A 20,479-nucleotide genomic window follows, 5' to 3' on the forward strand; every position below is an offset into this window, starting at 1 on the left:
TCACGAATTGAGTTTGTAAAATTTTTATATTTTGTTTCAATTTCTTATCATTGGGTCTAGTAATCAAGTTCTTCTCATTTTCCATTATATGTTTTAAGATTTCTTTTTCCCTTTTTCTCTCAATTTATTTTTAATCGCATTCTGTTGAATAAAGAAACTGTTGGGAATCTGCCAGGGAGATAGTGTCCATCATGAGCCCCCAAGCCGGAGTTCTGGACGATCATCGATCTTCCGTAGACAGGCAGATCCAGCAGTTAGCGACACGAAGCCTCTGGAAATTCCTAGCCACATTCCAGGCTTGTGTACACTGTTTATCAGCAGAAACACAGCCAAAAGCTTGCACCGCAGAAGAGTATATTTAGCATATTTACAGACTTTATTTAGCGTAGAACAGAACAAAAGAAAACACGTCCATTCTCAGTCAGCGTCTCTGACCAACTGGCAAAACCGAAAGGAATATCAGAACATAAACATCCTGTGAACAGGACATGCGCAGACTCTGTGACTCCCAAAGCCTGCTCCCTTTTAAGGTGGAACGGAAATATCCTAACATCCTCCCCCTTTCCGTGTAACCTGTAGTACCTGTGGTTCAACCCAATTGCAACCTTTGTGTGTAAACCTTAAGTTGTTCTCTGTTAACAACCTTAGACAACAGATCAGCAGGAATTTCATTTCCTGCCATGTAGGACACCCGAATCAGTCCTTTCTGAATACACTCTCTTGCACGATGTAGCTTAATCTGCAAGTACTTGATTCTTTGCTTGCAACTCTCGGAGTTCAGCAAAGCCAAACACGATCTATTGTCTTGATACACTTGTACAGGACATTTCACAGACACCCTGATGTCCTTAAACAGTTGCATCAACCATTCACAATCCATGAGTGAAAATGACAGAGCATTGAGTTCTGCTTCACAGGAACTTAGGCTCACTGTTGTTTGCTTCTTGCACAACCAGTCAAACAGGCAGTGGTTGTACATGTAGCATACTCCAGAAGTGCTTGTACCATCTGTGGTATCACTTCCAAAACTTGCATCTGCAAAAATTTCAAGACCTCCAGTCTTCTGACTGGTGAACCTCAGCCTGTAGTGCATAGTCCCTTTCAAATAGCGGGCTATGCGCTTCAGAGCTTTCCAATCCTGAACTGTAGGATTGTTGGCATGTCTGCTAAGCAGATTACAGCTTACAGCTATGTCAGGTCTTGAACATCTGGCAATGAAATTCAGCTTGCCTAGAATGCATCTGTATAGCGTTGTGTCAGAAAATGCTTCAGCAGTACTGTCTACCTGGTAACCTGTCACCATCGGTGTGTCTGCTGGGTTTGCATCAACCAAATTCAACCTGGTTAACACATCAGCAATTTTCTGTGTTTGGTGTACCAGAAAATTACCTGCTTGGTCCTTCTCCACCTGCAGAGAAAGATAGTTGGATACCTCACCAAGATCCTTCATGTCAAAGTGCTCCTTCAGCTGAGCTAGGGTGCTTTGGTAGAAAGCCTGATTCTTCCAAAACATCAGAAGATCATCAACAAAACATAAACAATGCAGTTTGTTTTGCCCCTCCTCCTTGACAAACACACATGGATCAGCTTTGCCCTGGTGAAAACCTAGAGAAAGCAACGTCTCAGTGAGTTTTGTGTTCCAACACCTGGCACTCTGCTTGAGACCATATAAGGATTTCCGCAGTTTACAGACCATTCCCTTCTGTATCTCCATCCCATCAGGTGGAAGCATGAACAGCTCCTCCCCCAAAACCCCGTACAAAAAAAGCTGTATTAATGTCGTGGTGGGAAACATGCAGTTTCTCCTCCGCAGCGACCTTGAGCATCAGCCGAATGCTCTCATATTTGACTGTGGGTGAGTAGGTCTAGTGGTAATCCTGTCCTGGTACCTGTGAAAAACCTCTGGCAACCAATCTGGCTTTGTGTCTGACTACCTTGCCATTCTGGTCTGTCTTGGCCTTGAAGACCCATTTGCTGCCAACCAGTCTCATTCCTGGGACTACCGGTACCAGTTCCCAAGTTTGGTTCCTGTTCAAGGAATCAACTTCAGCCTTCATGGCATTAAGCCAAGGCTCAGCATCTTTAGAGGTCAACTCCTGAACCTCTTTGAAGCTTGAAGGTTCCCACACCTTCTCTGAGCTACTAAGAACAGCAGTTGCTGTCTTAGCAAACTCATCAGCATACCTCTTTGGAGGTCTGCCCTTGGTCGCCCTTTCAGACCTACGTACTAGACGCAAGTCTTCTGAACTCATCTCCTCCTTCTTAGGAGAAAAGTGACCAATGGTGAACAGTGGTTCTTCCAGTTCATTGTCAGACGCATCAGATGGTCTGACTGAGGCCTTTGCGCTCTCGTAGTCTGCTGTGTCATCACTGTCACTGACATCAGCAGCAGCAGCAGCGCCGCCCACTGAACTGGAATCCGAACTCTGATCATCATCATCATCCTCATCATCCTCATCATCATCCTCATCCTCATCAGCAGCAGCAGCTTCCTCAGCTTTAGCTGCTTGCTTGACATCACCTTCATCCTCCTCTGGGTAACTCTGGAAAATTCCCACATTTTCCCCCCACTTGGGATTGTACTCAACACTCCTTGTGAACTTAATGGACTTAGAGTTAGTCATCCATACCCTGTATGCACCTTTTTCGTACCCCATGAACAAACCATGTGCCCCACGCTTCCCAAGCTTGTTGGTTTGTTGTGTGCGTACCCACATGTCAGAACCAAAGATTTTCATGTGTTTGGTGTTGGGTTTCTTGCCAAACATCTTCTCATAGGGGGTACAACCAATGGGTGATGACAATCTGCGATTAAAGGAATAAACCAAATTCCCCAAAGCCTCCCCCCAAAACTTATCAGGGAGATTGGCATCATGCAACAAGGTTTTTATTCCTTGCAGCAACGTCTGATTTGCTCTCTCCGCAAGACCATTCATCCATGGCGATCTGGGCGTTGACATGTCATGCTGGATTCCCTTCTCAGTCAGGAAAGCTTCAAACTGCTGAGAAGTGAACTCCCCACCCCGATCAGTAAACAAACAGGAAATACGTTTACCGTGCACATTTTCCAACCAAGCACAGAATTCCTTAAACTTCGGAAACGCTTGCGATTTCTGTTCGAGCAAATACACATGAATGTACCTGGAAAAGGAATCAATCAGAATCATGAAGTACCTTGCTCCTCCTAAAGAGGGCGCTAGTGGACCAACCAGGTCCGCATGCACTAGCTGGTAGGGCTTGGAAGCCTGCCTGCTAGACTCCTTGCCTTTTGGAGCAACCTTCACCTTGTTCTCTGCACAAGATACACATTTCATGTGAAATTTACAAGGTTTGATGTTCAAACCCTCAACCACCTCTGGCATCTTGGCCAGTGCCTTCCAAGAGAGGTGACAAAATCTTCGATGCGCATCATGAATGCAACCTGCATGAAGAACTTTGTTAGTTTGTGCAACACAACAAGAATCAGTATTAGATACAACAGCAGTGTCATCATAAGTTATATGGAACAAACCATCCATAAACTTTGCATGCAAATAGTCCTCTTTGCCTTTACTGATGACACAGACGCTCCTCTTGAAGGAAATCTGAAAACCACGCCCAGTAAGCTGCGGGACGCTCAGCAAATTGCTAGCAGCTTCCGGAACATAAAGTACACCACTGATGGTAGTGTGCAGACTTGCAAGTTTCACAGTCCCTTCTCCTGCGATTTGCAACGTCCTTCCATCAGCCAGGTGGATCTCACCTTCCTGAGGCTTGAAGGAGATAAAGAGATGGCGATCCTTCGAGATGTGGCGGGTACAGCCTGAATCAACAACAAAGCTGCCTTTGGCTGTTGGAGCAGTCTTTACAGCAAGCAAACCCTTGTTTTGCACTGGTGTGGGCTTTTGCAGCTTGCCCCCCTGCTGCTCCTGGCCAGCAGACGTGCCTTTAGCCTTTGGTGAAGCTGTGCCAGCAAGCAAAACCTTGCTTTCCACTGGCGTGGGCTTTTGCAGCTTGCCCCCCTGCTTCTGGTCAGCAGACGTGCCTTTAGCCTTTGGTGAAGCTGTGCCAGTGAACAACGCTTTGTTTTTCCCTGGCGCGGCGGGCTCTTCACCCTCCCTCTGCTCCTGGCCATCTGCAGACGCCTGCGAGTGTTTACCTTTGCCTTTCCGGCCTCTGCAAAGGCGTTGACCTTGGTTCTCACGAGAAACAGAGCTCTCAGCTGCCGACTCCTTGGCTCCCCCTGGAGGCTGGAATGCTGCCTGGGATGACGTGACGGTCAGCTCCCCCTGCAGCCTGCAACCGGTGCCCTCAGCATCCCTGCATTCACTCGCATTCTGGGAAACAGCCAGGGCCTCCGATGCAGTCAAACTCTGGGCTGGGATTATTGGCTTGTGAGCTTTTTTCAAAGCATTCCACATTCCACGTGCAGTGGCGTTGCCAGCCAGCGTCTTAATTTCCTCAAGAGATACGGATAAGACTATTACGTCTATCGCTTTCGAATCAGCGGCTTTCCATCTCTCTGTCAGAGGAACTGGGGGGGCCTCAAATACGGCATGCCACACCCCAAACTGACGCAGCAAACTCTCACACCATTTTGCCCAGGTTTCATAATTCTGCCCATGTAACTTAAGGCATTCAGCATTTCCAGAAGCTTGGAAAAACTCCATTTCCAGCTTTCTGCTTTAGCCGTGAGTCCTTTTAAGCCTTCAAAGACTCCTTATCTTGGCAGCCCATTAATCACGAACTCTTTGGCTCGGCTCCCAGGCCAATTAAGCCTTGCCGGAGATCAAAGGCTTCTTGCCGAGGTAAAACAGAAAAGCGTCCCTTCCTTTCGCTTTTCCCCCAACATACCTCAAACGCAGTCTGTTGCAGCTTTACTCTCCTGTAGGTGCCGTGAATCTGGGCCCATAACCTTGTTGTTGGGAATCTGCCAGGGAGATAGTGTCCATCATGAGCCCCCAAGCCGGAGTTCTGGACGATCATCGATCTTCCGTAGACAGGCAGATCCAGCAGTTAGCGACACGAAGCCTCTGGAAATTCCTAGCAGAAGAGTATATTTAGCATATTTACAGACTTTATTTAGCGTAGAACAGAACAAAAGAAAACACGTCCATTCTCAGTCAGCGTCTCTGACCAACTGGCAAAACCGAAAGGAATATCAGAACATAAACATCTTGTGAACAGGACATGCACAGACTCTGTGACTCCCAAAGCCTGCTCCCTTTTAAGGTGGAACGGAAATATCCTAACAGAAACCTCTCATCACCGCTTTACTAGCATCCAAAACAATACTCATTTTAGTCTCTTTATTAACATTAATTACGAAATAGTCTGTCAAATGTTTTTGAGCTCTCTCAACTATTTTCTGGTCATCAAAAAGATTTTCATTTATTCTCCATCGTAAAGATTTTTCTTCAAATCCTTTTAATATACACTTAATTGCATTGTGGTCCGAAAGTACCTTTGCCTGTATTTCAATTTTAGAAATTCTTGGTGTTAATTTACTAGAAATCCAAAACTGTTAGATTCTTGACATTGACTGATTTGCTTCTGAGTGGTCAAGTGTTTATTTACTGATCGAGGGGGAGAATTCACTTCTCAGAAGTTTGAAGCTTTTCTGACTGAGAAAGGAATTCAACATGACCTTTCAAGTCCACGGTCTCCTTGGATGAATGGACTTTGTGAAAGGGCAAGCCAAACATTAATTCAAGGCTTGAAAACCTTGCTGCATGATGCCAATCTTCCAGAGAGTAATTGGGCAGAAGCGCTCAGCTGTTTTGTTTACACTTATAATCGCAGATTATCATCACTGATTGGATGTATCCCCTATGAAAATATGTTTGGCAAGAAACCATACATCAAACATATGAGAATTTTTGATTCTGACATGTGGGTTCACACACCACAAAGCTCCAAGTTAGGCAAACATGGTTTGCATGGTATCTTTCTAGGGTATCAGAAAGGTTCTTACAGAGTAATGATGACTGACTCTAAGACAATTAGAGTCACTAGAAGTGTTGAGTACAATGCCATGTGGGGGGAGAATGTGGGAATTTTCCAGTGTTATCCTGATGACAGTGAAGAGTCTGAGGATAAATAGCAGCAAAACCCCATGCCCACTGATGAAGGTTCTTATTCTGAATCTGAAACTGAATCAGATGGTTCAGAGGATTTCAAGAGTGCTAAGGCCTCCCTGCGACCCTCTGAAGGTTCTGATTGAGAATTGGAGGAACCACTGTTCACTATAGGCCACTTTTCTCCTAAGAAAGAAGAGGATAGTTTTGAAGACCTACGTCTAATTTGCAGGTCTGAAAGAGCCAGGAAAGGTAGACCTCCAAAGAGATTTGCTGATAGATTTGTTAAAGGAGCAAAAGCTGTAACTGCTGTTAATAGCTCAAAGAAGGCATTTGAACCTTCAAGTTTCCAAGAGATCCAGGCTTTGGACTCGAAGGATGCTGAGCCATGGTTAACTGCCATGAATCATAGAATCATAGAATCATAGAGTTGGAAGAGACCACAAGGGCCATCGAGTCCAACCCCCTGCCAAGCAGGAAACACCATCAGAGCACTCCTGACATATGGTTGTCAAGCCTCTACTTAAAGACCTCCAAAGAAGGAGACTCCACCAAACTCCTTGGCAGCAAATTCCACTGTCGAACAGCTCTTACTGTCAGGAAGTTCTTCCTAATGTTTAGGTGGAATCTTCTTTCATGTAGTTTGGATCCATTGCTCCGTGTCCGCTTCTCTGGAGCAGCAGAAAACAACCTTTCTCCCTCCTCTATGTGACATCCTTTTATATATTTGAACATGGCTATCATATCACCCCTTAACCTCCTCTTCTCCAGGCTAAACATGCCCAGCTCCCTTAGCCGTTCCTCATAAGGCATCGTTTCCAGGCCTTTGACCATTTTGGTTGCCCTCCTCTGGGCACGTTCCAGTTTGTCAGTGTCCTTCTTGAATTGTGGTGCCCAGAACTGGACACAGTACTCCAGGTGAGGTCTGACCAGAGCAGAATACAGTGGCACTATTACTTCCCTTGATCTAGATGCTATACTCCTATTGATGCAGCCCAGAATTGCATTGGCTTTTTTAGCTGCCGTGTCACACTGTTGGCTCATGTCAAGTTTGTGGTCAACCAAGACTCCTAGATCCTTTTCACATGTACTGCTCTCAAGCCAGGTGTCCCCCATCTTGTATTTGTGCCTCTCATTTTTTCCCCCAAGTGCAATACTTTACATTTCTCCCTGTTAAAATTCATCTTGTTTGTTTTTGCCCAGTTCTCTAATTTGTCAAGGTCGTTTTGAAGTGTGATCCTGTCCTCTGGGGTGTTAGCCACCCCTCCCAGTTTGGTGTCATCTGCAAATTTGATCAGGATGCCCTTGAGTCCATCATCCAAGTCGTTGATAAAGATGTTGAATAAGACCGGGCCCAAGACAGAACCCTGTGGCACCCCACTAGTCACTCTTCTCCAGGATGAAGAGGAACCATTGATGAGCACCCTTTGGGTTCGGTCAGTCAGCCAGTTACAAATCCACTGAGTGGTAGCAGAGTCAAGACCGCATTTTACCAGCTTCTTTACAAGAATATCATGGGGCACCTTGTCAAATGCCTTGCTGAAATCAAGGTAGGCTACATCCACTGCGTTCCCTTCATCTACCAGGCTTGTAATTCTGTCAAAAAACGAGATCAGGTTAGTCTGACATGACTTATTTTTCAGAAATCCATGCTGACTATTGGTAAACACAGCATTCCTTTCTAGGTGCTCACAGACTGTTTGCTTAATGATCTGCTCCAGAATCTTCCCTGGTATTGATGTCAGACTGACTGGGCGGTAATTATTTGGGTCCTCTCTTTTCCCCTTTTTGAAAATAGGGACAACATTTGCCCTCCTCCAGTCTGCCGGGACTTCGCCTGTTCTCCAGGAATTCTCAAAGATGACTGCCAGTGGTTCTGAGATCACATCTGCCAGTTCTTTTAATACTCTTGGATGCAGCTCATCTGGCCCTGGAGACTTGAATACATCTAAACTAGCCAAGTATTCTTGTACTATCTCCTTAGTTATTCTGGGCTGTGTTTCCTTTGCTGAATCATTTGCTCCAAATTCTTCAGGTCGGGCATTGTTTTCTTTATCGGAGAAGACTGAGGCAAAGAAGGCATTGAGGAGTTCAGCCCTTTCTGTGCCCCCTGTTTGCATTTCACCATCTTCTGCTCTGAGTGACCCCACTGTTTCTTTGTTCTTCCTTTTGCTACGAACATACCCATAAAAGCCTTTTTTGTTGCTTTTAACCTCTCTAGCAAGCCTGAGTTCATTCTGTGCTTTAGCTTTTCTGACTTTGTGTCTACACGTGCTGGCTATTTGTTTGAATTCCTCTTTGGTGGTTTCCCCCCTTTTCCATTTTTTGTACACATCCTTTTTTAATCTTAACTCAGTTAAAAGTTCTTTAGATAGCCACCCTGGCTTCTTTAAGCACCTTCCATGTTTCCGTCTCATTGGTATTGCCTGACGTTGTGCTTTTACTATCTCCCTCTTAACAAACTCCCAGCCATCATGAACTCCCTTTCCTTTTAGTATTACTGTCCATGGGATCTCACCCAGCACTTCCCTAAGTTTTATGAAGTCGGCTTTCTTAAAGTCAAGAAATTGAGTCCTAGTATGCTTGGCTGCTCCTTTCCGCTGTATAGTAAACTTCAGAAGAACATGATCACTCGCGCCTAATGATCCTTCCACTTCTACCCCACTAACCAGGTCATCAACATTGGTTAGGACCAGATCTAAAATGGCTGTTCCTCTTGTTGCTTCTCCCACTTTCTGGACAATGAAGTTGTCTGCAAGGCCAGTGAGGAATCTGTTTGACCTTAAGCTCTTGGCTGAGTTTGACATCCAACAAATATCCGGGTAATTGAAGTCCCCCATTACTACTATCTCCCTTCCTTTTGCATGCTTGGCCATCTGTTCCAGGAAGGCATCATCTATGTCCTCCGTTTGGCTTGGGGATCTATAGTAAACTCCCACAATGAGATCTCTGTTATTCTTCTCTCCCTTAATTTTGACCCAAATGCTCTCACTTTGGCTTTGAGGTTCTAAATCTTGGATCTCTTCACAGGTATACACATCCCTGACATATAACGCCACTCCTCCTCCTTTCTTGTCTGGTCCGTTTCTCTGAAATAGATTGTATCCCCCCATTATTACATTCCAATCGTGGGACTTATCCCACCAGGTTTCAGTGATGCCTATTATGTCATATTTAGTTTGCTGTACCAAGAGCTCAAGCTCATCTTGTTTATTTCCCATGCTTTGCGCATTAGTGTACAGACATTGGAGTCCATTAATCATTCCCCCGTGTCTCTTATTTAAGAATTTTTTCCTCCCACCACTAGGTCTGCATGCTGTTTGCTCCATTTGGTCTATGACATTTGGATGATCATCTTCATCAATTGATAGACTCCTACCTTCAGGAGCACTGTCTCCCTCCCCCACATTAGTCAGTTTAAAGCCCTCCTGATGAGGTTTCTGAGATTTTTGGCGAAAACATTTCTCCCAACCGTTGTGAGGTGCAGCCCATCGCTTGCCAGAAGTCCATCTTCAAGAAACTGCAGTCCGTGATCTAAGAATCCAAACCGTTCCTGTTTACACCATTTGCGAAGCCAGCTGTTCACTTCCACTATTTTTCCCTCTCTCCCTGGGCCACGTTGTTCAACTGGGAGGACAGATGAGATGACAATTTGTGCATTTAGTTGCTTCAATTTCCTGCCCAGAGCCTTGTAGTCTCTTTTGATCTTCTGGAGGCTATTGCTTGCAGTGCCATTGGTTCCCACATGAACCAAGAGGAAGGGGTATTTGTCAGTGGGTTTTATGATTCCTTGCAGTCGTTCAGTTACATCTTGGATCTTAGCCCCGGGGAGACAGCACACTTCCCGAGACATCTTGTCAGGCCCACAGATCACTGCTTCTGTTCCCCTCAGTAGGGAATCCCCTATCACCACTACACGCCTCCTCTTAGGTTTGGTCGGGGTTCTTCCATGAGCTGTCCGTTCCAAGGTCGCCTGCACATTCCCTGAGGACTGACTTTGCTGCTCGTCTTCATATACCTGATCGACTGTAATGAGGGAGAGATCCTCAAATGGAGTCTGCTCTTTGTCTTCCATGCTAGGGGAGCGGACCTCAAAGCGGTTGTGTGTTTCTAAAGAATCAGAGCGAACCCTGGGCCTCCTACTTCTTTGAGTCACGTTTCTCCATATATCTGGCTCCTGTGTTGGTGAACTAGCCTCCTTCTCAGGGGAGTCCCCTGTCTCCTCCTTGGTGGAGACGGTGTGCTCTGTTGCTTCCAAGAAGAGCTCCAGCTCTCTAATTCTTTGGAGCGTAGCTACACGTTCCTCCAGTTGCTGGACTTTGTCTTTTAAGAGGGCAATCAACATGCAATTGCTGCAGGTAAAGCTGCCTGCAACCTTTGACAAGATGGCAAACATTGCGCAGGAACCACAGGCGACTGCAGCTGTTCCCTCCCCCTCCATCCTGAGAACGTGTCGTTGGGGGTGGCTACAGTGGTCCTCCATCATAAAAAGTGTGAAGACAGGACAAATAACTCCCCCCACAAGAAAAAAAAACCTAGGTCTCCTCCAACAAACGTTTGAGACTAGCTCCCCTAAATCTAAAAGATGGATCAAACTGCGCGCGCCACTAGGCGCGCGCCGCTGCCCTGCTAGCTCTGATAAGCTCCTCCCACAGCTAATCCCCTGCCTCAACAGAAACCCTGCCCCCTCTGACCTTTGCACAGGGAGAACAGCTAATCAGCCACAAAGAAACACACAAGAAAACCTTTTTTGCACCTTCTTCAACTGCTGCCCTGCTAGGTCTGATAAGCTCCTCCCACAGCTAATCCCCTGCCTCAACAGAAACCCTGCCCCCTCTGACCTTTGCACAGGGAGAACAGCTAATCAGCCACAAAGAAACACACAAGAAAACCTTTTTTGCTCCTTCTTCAACTGCTGCCCTGCTAGGTCTGATAAGCTCCTCCCACAGCTAATCCCCTGCCTCAACAGAAACCCTGCCCCCTCTGACCTTTGCACAGGGAGAACAGCTAATCAGCCACAAAGAAACACACAAGAAAACCTTTTTTGCTCCTTCTTCAACTGCTGCCCTGCTAGGTCTGATAAGCTCCTCCCACAGCTAATCCCCTGCCTCAACAGAAACCCTGCCCCCTCTGACCTTTGCACAGGGAGAACAGCTAATCAGCCACAAAGAAACACACAAGAAAACCTTTTTTGCACCTTCTTCAACTGCTGCCCTGCTAGGTCTGATAAGCTCCTCCCACAGCTAATCCCCTGCCTCAACAGAAACCCTGCCCCCTCTGACCTTTGCACAGGGAGAACAGCTAATCAGCCACAAAGAAACACACAAGAAAACCTTTTTTGCTCCTTCTTCAACTGCTGCCCTGCTAGGTCTGATAAGCTCCTCCCACAGCTAATCCCCTGCCTCAACAGAAACCCTGCCCCCTCTGACCTTTGCACAGGGAGAACAGCTAATCAGCCACAAAGAAACACACAAGAAAACCTTTTTTGCTCCTTCTTCAACTGCTGCCCTGCTAGGTCCAGAGCTTGATTCCTTAGAGAGGAACAAAACATGGGAGCTAGTTCCGACAGTTCCAGGGATGAAACTGCTTGACAGTAAATGGGTCTTCAAAACGAACGTAGACCAAAATGGCAAGGTAGTCAGACACAAAGCCAGGTTGGTTGCCAGAATTTTTTCACAGGTACCAGGAGAAGACTATCATGAGACCTACTCACCCACCGTGAGATATGAGAGCATTAGGCTTATGCTCAAACTTGCTGCAGAAGAGAATCTACATGTTTCTCATCACGACGTGAATACAGCATTTTTGTATGGAACCTTAGGTGAATCACTTTACATGCTTCCACCTGATGGTGTACAGGTAAAACAGGGATTTGTTTGTTCTCTGAAGAAGTCCCTATATGGTCTCAAACAAAGTGCACGATGCTGGCACTCTAAACTCACCGAAGTGTTGTTTTCTCTAGGTTTTCAGCAAGGTAAAGCTGATACATGTGTATTTGTCAAAGAGGAAGGGCAAAAGAAGCTGTATTGCTTATTTTATGTTGGTGATATTCTTTTCTTTTGGAAGGATGTCAAAATGTACAATAGCGCCCTAGCTCAACTGAAAGAGCACTTTGACATGAAAGATCTTGGTGAAGATCTGATGCGAGTTTTGGAAGTGACACTACAGACAGGAAAAGCACGTCTGGAGTTTGTTACATGTACAACCAGGGTCTATTTGATTGGTCGTGCAAGAAGCAAACAGTAAGCTTAAGTAAGCTGAACTAAATGCACTGTCTTATTCACTTGTGGATTGTGAATGGTTGTTACAATTGTGTAAAGACATGAGAATTCCTCTAAAGTATCCAATCCAGGTTTATCAGGACAACAAAGCATGTTTAGCTTTGCTGACTTCTGAAGGTTGTAAGCAAAGCACAAAGCACTTGCAATTGAAGCTGCAACATGCTAGAGAATGTGTTCAGAAAGGACTCGTAACGGTGTCCAACATGCCAGGTAATGAAATCCCTGCTGATTTATTGTCCAAGGTTGTTCCGAAGGATCAACACTATACCTATGTACAGAAACTGGGTTTGTACTGAGATTGTACTGACACACTGTCCAGTGGTGTTCACAGAAATGGGGAGGATGTTAGATTTCTGTTTATGCCACTGTGCAGTGCTTGGAGTCACAAGACTCTGTTCTGCATTCCAGACATTCCAGGCTATTGGAAGTCTCACCGAAGACAGGAGACGGATGTGATGTTACTGGTTTCCTGTTCCTTTGTGTTTCAGTTGCTCTCTGCTTTCACAGTGAGAGCATGTATATTTCTTTTCTGTCTGCATAGTTAGAAATAAAACCCTCTGCAATGTAGCTCATATTTCTCGTCCTTCCCTGCGTGCTGGATACTCTTTGTAATGGGGGAACATGCCTGGAGCCTCATCAAAGGCTCAGGTCATTAATTATTGTCGGAGGAGATTCCGAAGGCTCGACTGGAGGAGTAGCTCGGTCGTAGCGGAGGCTCCGGCAGTAACAAGGCCAGTGGAAGTGATGATATTCCAGCTAAACTATTAATTTAATTTTTTTAAAGATGATGCTGTTAAGGTGCTACACTCAATATGCCAGCAAGTTTGGAAAACTCAGCAGTGGCCAGAGGATTGGAGAAGATCAGTATACATCCCAATCCCAAAGAAGGGCAGTGCCAAAGAATGCTCCAACTACCGCACAATTGCATTCATTTCAAAGGCTAGCAAGGTTATGCTTAAAATTCTACAAGGCAGGCTTAAGCAGTATGTGGACTGAGAATGCCCAGAAGTGCAAGCTGGATTTCGAAGGGGCAGAGGAACCAGAGACCAAATTGCAAACATGCGCTGGATTATGGAGAAAGCTAGAGAGTTTCAGAAAAACATCTACTTTTGCTTCATTGAATACGCAAAAGCCTTAGACTGTGTCGACCACAGCAAACTATGGCAAGTTTTTAAAGAAATGGGAGTGCCTGATCACCTCATCTGTCTCCTGAAAAATCTCTATGTGGGACAAGAAGCTACAGTTAGAACTGGATATGGAACAACTGATTGGTTCAAAATTGGGAAAGGAGTACGACAAGGCTGTATATTGTCTCCCTGTTTATTTAACTTACTGTATATGCAGAATTTATTTTTATTTCTTTTAATTAAAGATTTTCTTGTTTTACAGAAGTATGTGTAATGTCTCTCGTATTTTTTTCCATGTAACATTTTTACAAGTCAGTTTCATTTGTTGAGACATTAGGGGGGAAAGGGGGTGGAGGGGGGAAGATGGGTGGGGGTGGGGTCGGGTGGCAATATTTCTATTTTGCTTAATGTATGTAGGGTTTGGTGTCAGCATTGCTCGTGCAGGGTCTCTGCTGTTCGTTTGTGTTTCTTTGGTGGTGAGAGAGGTTGGGGTTGGTCTAGGGTGTGGTTGTTTGTTTGTGATTGGCTGTGGTGATCTTTGTTTTCATGTGTGAGTGGGGTGGGTGGGTGTTTTGGATCAGGTTAGCCATACAGAATTCATCATGCGAAAGGCTGGACTAAATGAATCCCTAGCCAGAATTAAGATTGCCGGAAGAAATATCAACAACCTCAGATATGCAGATGACACAACCTTGATGGCAGAAAGTGAGGAGGAATTAAAGAACCTTTTAATGAGGGTGAAAGAGGAGAGCGCAAAATATGGTCTGAAGCTCAACATTAAAAAAACGAAGATCATGGCCACTGGTCCCATCACCTCCTGGCACATAGAAGGGGAAGAAATGTAGGCAGTGAGATATTTTACCTTCTTGGGTTCCATTATCACTGCAGATGGTGACAGCAGTCATGAAATTAAAAGATGCCTGCTTCTTGGGAGAAAAGCAATGACAAACCTAGACAGCATCTGAAAAAGCAGAGACATCACCTTGCCAACAAAGGTCCATATAGTTAAAGCTATGGTTTTCCCAGTAGTGATGTATGGAAGTGAGAGCTGGACCATAAAGAAGGCTGATCGCGGCTTCCGGTTCTGCCTGCGGACATGGTCTGAAGCGTGGAAAAACCTCTCTGGAGGTTTTCCAAGCTGCCCGGGCGTTTAAGGGGGTGCAAGGGCACTGCGCACCCCCAAACCTCAAGGGGGTGATCCTTGAGGGACAGGGGCACCCAGTGGCGTCGGAGCGGCTCTCCTGTCTCTTGGATTTTTTTTTATTAAAGCCCGAGAACAGGATAGAGCTGCAGACACGAAAGGGAAGGCACCCCCCCTGAACAGCATTGTCTCAAGCTTCAAATGAAAGCGGCAAGCTTCCAAAAGAGAAATATTTAGAATCTGCAGTACTTACAGGATACGTATATCCAGGAAAATTTTGAAAAGATTTGGAGAAGATTTGGATGCTGTAGGATGTAAAAGGGGAGTCCATCCCTGCAGCGGTGAGAAAATGGCGTGGAGATCAAAGTCACAGGAACAAAGAAGGAAGTGAAAGTTCCTGCTGAGTGAGTACAAAGTGAAGGTCCTCAGAGCCCTGAGGCAAAGGATACTTAAAAGCAATCAACTGAAAGAAGAGTTAAATAATAGAGACTTTGTAGCTGTTTTGGGGTACTTATGAGGTGGAGGGGAAGTAAAGAAGTAAAGAGAGAACATTGCAGTTTAAAGAATAAAAGGTGGTTAGAAAGGGCTTTAATGTAAAAGACTGTAATGCTCCATGAGACTGCTAAAATAATAAGCCTTTATAATAAGCCAGTATACCAACCTCTGTATTACAGTATTAACACAAATATTATCAATATAAATAATACTATCTGGACTATTTGGATTATATTTTTGCGGAGGATAAGACTGAATTTGAGAGTACAAGAGGGAGTGTAAGAGGAATAAAATAGTCAAAAAACAGCCTGTGGAATAAGAACTGAGTTATATAAAGAAAGGCTGGATGGACAACGTTAAAACTTTTTGCACCTCCAAAATTTTTTGCACCTCCATTTTATCTGCTCACGTGGATTAAGCCAACAAGAGGCTAAGAAGAAAAATGAGGGATTTTGTTACAACCCTTAGTTTGGTATTGGATTAAACCAGCAAGAGGCTATTGGATTAAATTAACAAGAGGCCAGAGATAAATACTGAGATATAAAAATTTAAAGGTTTCTTTTCATCATCTTCTCCCTCTGTACCTTCATCGTGGTGGATTAGGCCGGCTAAGGGGCTGAAGATATTATTGAAATACTGAGTTAAGGATTTTTCTTTTTTCTCCTGTTGCGTTTTTTCTCCTGTTGTGTTTCCATTACGTGGATTAGGCTGATCAAGGGGCTGAAGACTTTATTGAAAGACTGAGTTAAGATTTTATGGAAGAATAGAAGAACAGAAGAGGACCGTAGAAGAGGACTTTTAATTGGACTAATAATAGGAGTCTTTATGTATTTTTTCTATGTTTTTTTCCTGCTCCTTTATTTTTGTAACAAATGATTGAAGCGGAATTGTTAAGGATTTTTAATTAATTTGGTATTAATTGGAGTTGGGAACAAAGAGATAAAGTGAAAGTCACTGTGGGTGAGGGGGAGTGAGAGGGGGACATCTAGAGGTACAGTGTGAAATTATAAGGTTGTTTTGTGGAGACTTTCCCTGCCCTCTAGTGGACAAAATTGAGTATTATAACAACAGACTGAAAATGTCAGGGGAAAACGGGGGGGGGGGATTGAGGGGACACCGGGTGAAAGGAAAATTTCTAGACAAGAAGAGATTAAAGATTTGGATATTTTGTGGTTAAAAATAAAGGAAGAATTTAAACAGAATTAACAGCATATGGAGAAAAAATTAGGAGAAATACAGGAAACGTTGCATAAAAAAATAGAGGGAGTGGTGGGAGAACTCTCAAATAAAATTAAAGACTTGACTGTTAGGTCCAAGATGATTGAGGAATCAACGAAAAGGATTCAAAAGGAAGTTAAACAAGAAAGAGATGGAGAAAATTAAAGATGAAGTGGTAGATTCAAACAAAACACAGGAGCAGGTCTGGGACAATTTAGCCTTATTGGAGATGTGTCAAAAGCAGCTTAACCTGAAATTCAGAGGCGTAAATGAGGAAATGAATGAAAATATAAAGATAAAAATGATTAAGGAATTGGCAAGATGGATGGATATGAAGGAAGAAGAAATTGAATACACTGTGGATAATGTATTTAGAATTAAAGTAAGATCCCTGAAGGCCAAATCAAAAAAATTACCAGGCGACTGTTTAATAATTTTTAACTCATTAGATATGAGAAACGCAATCTTGAGAATGAGTTATCAAAATAAACTGGCAATTGATGGTAGGCCAATTATTATCTTTAAAGAAATTCCCACCAAATTCTTACGCAAGAGGGACAGATACAAACAGCTAGTGAGTTTGCTGAAAAGAAATGGAATACAACATAGGTGGGAATTTCCTGAGGGGATCTCTTTTTATTATAAAGATAAAAGATTTAGGCTTACTGATATTCAAGAGGTAAAGAAATTCTCAAGGAGGTATGAAAGAGAGTTGGGAAAGCTGGATGGGGATAGAGTCATTCACAGACCTGGAGTAAGGGAGGACTCGGAGGAAGAAAGGAGGAGGAGGAGAGAAGAGAGAGAGAAGGAGCCAAAGGAGGGTAAAGAGGAAGAAGCAGAGGAGGAGGAAGAGGATGAAGAGGAAGAGGAAGCGGATTTTGGGGACAAAACCACCCAAATCTGAACTTGTTATATAGCTGTGAACTAAATACGTAAAAATGACCTTGAAATTGTTAACGTGGAATGTGAATGGCATGAATGAGAAATCTAAGAGAAATAAAGTTGAAAATGTTTTGAAGGGAAAAAAAACCTTGATGTAATCTGTTTACAAGAAACCCACGTAGCTAAAAAACACAAACATATTTTGAAAAATAAAAGGTTGGGTATGGAATTTATTAACTCAAATGTCAATAAGAAAAGAGGTGTAGTGCTATATATTAAATATAAATGGGAGCCTAAACTAATTTTTAAGGATGAAGAAGGGAGAATAATTGCTGTTCAAATTAACTACTAGGGGGGGGAGGATTACTGTGGTTGGGATTTATGCGCCAAATACAAACAAGACAGAATTTTATAAGAAGTTGGAAGAAAGACTGACAGAAACAGTCGATCAAAAGATAATATTAATGGGAGATGGGAATGGTGTGGTGACACCTGAAATAGATAGATCAACAAAAAAGAAAAAGTACAAGCAAGGCAAATTACCAAGAACTCTTTTTGATCTTGTGGACAACTTTGAACTGATAGACATCTGGAGACTTAAACACCCAACCACAAAACAATTTATTTTCTTCTCTGAGCCTCACCAAAGCTGGGGAAGAATAGATTACATTTGGATTTCAAGGGATTTGTCCCCAAGAACAGTGAAATGTGAGATACTCCCAAAAACATTATCAGATCACAATCCTAGAATAATAGAGTTAAGAAATAAAGAACAGAAGTTATTCAGATGGAGGATGAATGACAATCTTTTTGATAATCAAGAAGTGATTGAAAAAGCTAAAGAGACTATAAAAGATTATTTTAAGTGGAACTCAAATAAAGAAACTAGTTTGGACATTGTTTGGGATGCAAGTAAAGCCATCATGAGAGGCTTCTTGATTCAACAAAATATTTATAGGAAAAAGTTGAGAGAAAAGAAAAAAGAAGAAATCTTGGCTCAATTGGAAGAGTGTGAAAGGAAATTAACAATAAAGACTAAAGATGAACAGACCAAACAAGCAATTAAAATGTTACAAACACAATTTTCAATATTGGTAAATCAAGAAGTGGAATGGAAAATTAAATATATGAAGCAGAATTTTTTTGAATCGGCTAATAAAGTAGGGAAGCTCCTTGCATGGCAATTGAGAAAAAGACAAAATCAGAATGTGATAAATGAAATTAAAATTGGAGAATTCCAAATAGAAGATCAGAGAGAAATAAAGAAGGCTTTTCAGAAATTTTATAAAGGCCTATATAAGAAAGAGTCTAAGGAAGTAGGTAAAATAGAAAAATATTTAGAAGACTGTAAAGGAAAACAAATAACAGGGAAAGAAAGAGAACAACTAAATAAACCAATAACACCAGAAGAGATACAAATGGTAATAAAAAAGATGAAATTGGATAAAGCTTCAGGTCCGGATGGCCTTTCTTCCAAATACTATAAAACTCTTAGTGAACAATTAATTCCAGCTCTATGTGAAGTTATGAATAATATTATTCAAGGAGGGAATATTCCAAATACATGGAAAGAAGCACATATAACTTTAATTCCTAAACAAGATACAGATAAGCTAAACATCAAGAATTATAGGCCGATTTCGTTGTTAAATAACGATTATAAGATCTTCACAGAAATATTGGCAAATAGATTGAAAAGAAGCCTGAAGGACTTGATCCATAAGGATCAAGTTGGTTTTCTCCCCGGTCGACAACTCAAAGACAGCGTAAGACACATTGTAAATGTTATTGAATATTTAGAAATCAGGAACGATGTACCAGCAGCGTTAATATTTATTGACGCAGAAAAAGCATTCGACAATGTGTCGTGGCAGTTTTTATTGAAGACCATGGAAGCAATGGGGATAGAGGGCTCATTTATGAGAGGGATAGATGCAAGTTATTCTACTCAGACAGCCAAATTAATTGTAAACAATACATTGACAGAGCCCTTTGACATCATGAAAGGCACGAGACAAGGTTGCCCTCTATCTCCGTTGTTGTTTATAATGGTTCTAGAGGTTGTTGCAGATAGGCTAAGAAAATTGACAGAAATATGAGGAGTCAAAATTGGGATCAAAGAATTTAAACTGAAGGCCTATGCAGATGATCTGGTTTTATCTCTAGAGGAACCACAAACAAGTGCTGGGAAAGCATTGGAGGAACTAGAGGAATTCGGCAAATTATCGGGATTCAAGTTAAATAAAACAAAGACTAAAAGGATGGTTAAAAATTTGGATAGGAATGCGACAGAACAATTGGAACAAAAGTGTGGAATTAATGTGGTGAAAAAAGTAAAATATTTAGGGATCTGATTAACAATGAAAAATATCAATCTATTTAGTGACAATTATGCATTAGTTTGGAAAGGAATTAAAAATGACCTGGATACCTGGAATAGATTAAAGTTATCCTGGAGCGGAAGACTAGCAGCGATTAAAATGAACATTTTACCGAAGATGCTCTTTCTTTTTCAAACGATACCAGTGATTAAAGGAACATCCCAGTTTAAAGATTGGCAAAAAAACTTTATCAAGATTTATTTGGCAAGGAAAGAGACCCAGGATTAAATTTAAATTATTGACAGACAGGAAGGAGAGAGGAGGTTTTTCAGTTCCAAACTTGAGATTATACTATGAGGCATCCTGTCTGTGCTGGATAAAAGAATGGATAATCTTAAAGAATACTGACTTGCTAGATCTCAAAGGGTACAATAATAGATATGGCTGGCATTCCTATCTGTGGCAAAACAAGGTGAAAATACATAAAGGTTTTACAAATCACATCTTTAGGGGTCCCTTATATGATGTATGGGACAAAAATAAATCTCTGCTAGAAAGAACCACACCCTGGTGGCTATCCCTGATAGATGTGTTAACAATAAGAAAAATTGAATTTGGAGGTAAAGAGAATAACCTATGAAGATATATTAGTGAAAACAGAACAAGGGTGGAAAATTAAACCATATGAGGAAATAAAAGATGGGCTCACAGGATGGTTACAGTATCATCAAATAAACGGTTTATTAAAAGAAGACAAAAAAGGGATTTAGCGAGGAAAAATCTAAATTTCAAACAGATATTTTGGAAAGCAGATCAAAACTTTTGTCCAAAATGTACGATTTCTTGTTGGAATGGGACACTAAGGATGAGATGGTTAAAGAAGTTATGATAAAGTGGGCGATCAATTTTGGCTACAATATCGATTACGATAAATGGGTTAAATTGTGGAACGATGGGA

At 42.6% G+C, this 20,479-nt stretch overlaps 1 protein-coding gene and 1 long non-coding RNA gene across 2 annotated transcripts in view; one reads left to right on the forward strand and one right to left on the reverse strand.

Moving 5' to 3' along the window:
* Positions 1-11,026, reverse strand: part of LOC310697678 (uncharacterized protein) — a 154,900-nt gene extending 143,874 nt beyond the window's left edge. The window contains exon 1 of the mRNA XM_083484368.1: positions 10,813-11,026. The gene's annotated coding sequence lies outside the window, so the exon portion shown is untranslated. The remainder of the gene's footprint in view (positions 1-10,812) is intronic.
* Positions 1-20,479, forward strand: part of LOC310697750 — a 120,202-nt gene that overhangs the window by 74,061 nt on the left and 25,662 nt on the right. The gene's annotated exons all lie outside the window — the stretch shown is intronic.

The sequence above is a fragment of the Podarcis liolepis genome (genome assembly GCF_965112155.1).
Source record: "Podarcis liolepis genome assembly, chromosome: W".
Taxonomy (NCBI): domain Eukaryota; kingdom Metazoa; phylum Chordata; class Lepidosauria; order Squamata; family Lacertidae; genus Podarcis; species Podarcis liolepis.